Genomic DNA, 746 nt, shown 5'->3' with positions numbered 1-746 from the left:
ATGGAGAGGCGAGGCAGGAGGATGAAAGTAGAAGGGAAGAGGAGAGAGAAAAGGCTCTTCCTCTCGAAATGAAGTCTTTCTTTGATATGAAAAGCGCCTCTCCTTGCCGGATGAACTCATTATATCTCAGCCTCCGTGTTCCATCTCCCCTTCAGATCGCAGACCAAATTTCGGTGTTTCCATTAACCCCTGACGGTTCTTGCCTCGACCCTGGCCAGGGTCCGACTGCGCCATCATCTGCTGGAGGCGCGGCTGGGTAATATGTCCCCCGCCCCGCCCGTTACGACGCCCATAACACCGAGGTAATAACACTCTCTCTGTGTACTATCATGACGTCACGCCGGCCGCAGCTCCAGGCGAGACGATGGCCCTGAAGACGCCAAACTTCGTCTCTACTCGATGGTAGAGAGGTGAGTGTTTCACTTCTTTTTCTTTTTCTTTTTTCTTGTATAGCCTAAGAAAACCTAGCGTGTTTTAAGCATCAGCTGGACATTAGGATCATATTAATTTTACATTATTTTTTTTTCTCTTTTTTTCCCCTTGTATAGCCTAAGAAAACCTAGCGTGTTTTAAACATCAGCTGGACATTAGGATGCTATTAATTTTAAATTTTCCACCAGCTGAAGAAAACCTATGTTTGGCACTCTTAAAAATCGTACCATCACCACTGCCTTGCCACTCAGTCTGGTACAAGCAGCTTATATTTTATTTCTGTCCATCAGTGATTGGTCATTTGAAAAGGACGA

Source organism: Penaeus monodon, chromosome 19 (genome assembly GCF_015228065.2).
Source record: "Penaeus monodon isolate SGIC_2016 chromosome 19, NSTDA_Pmon_1, whole genome shotgun sequence".
NCBI lineage: Eukaryota > Metazoa > Arthropoda > Malacostraca > Decapoda > Penaeidae > Penaeus > Penaeus monodon.
The sequence above is the reverse complement of the archived record's forward strand: the minus strand, read 5'-3'. Positions refer to the sequence as shown.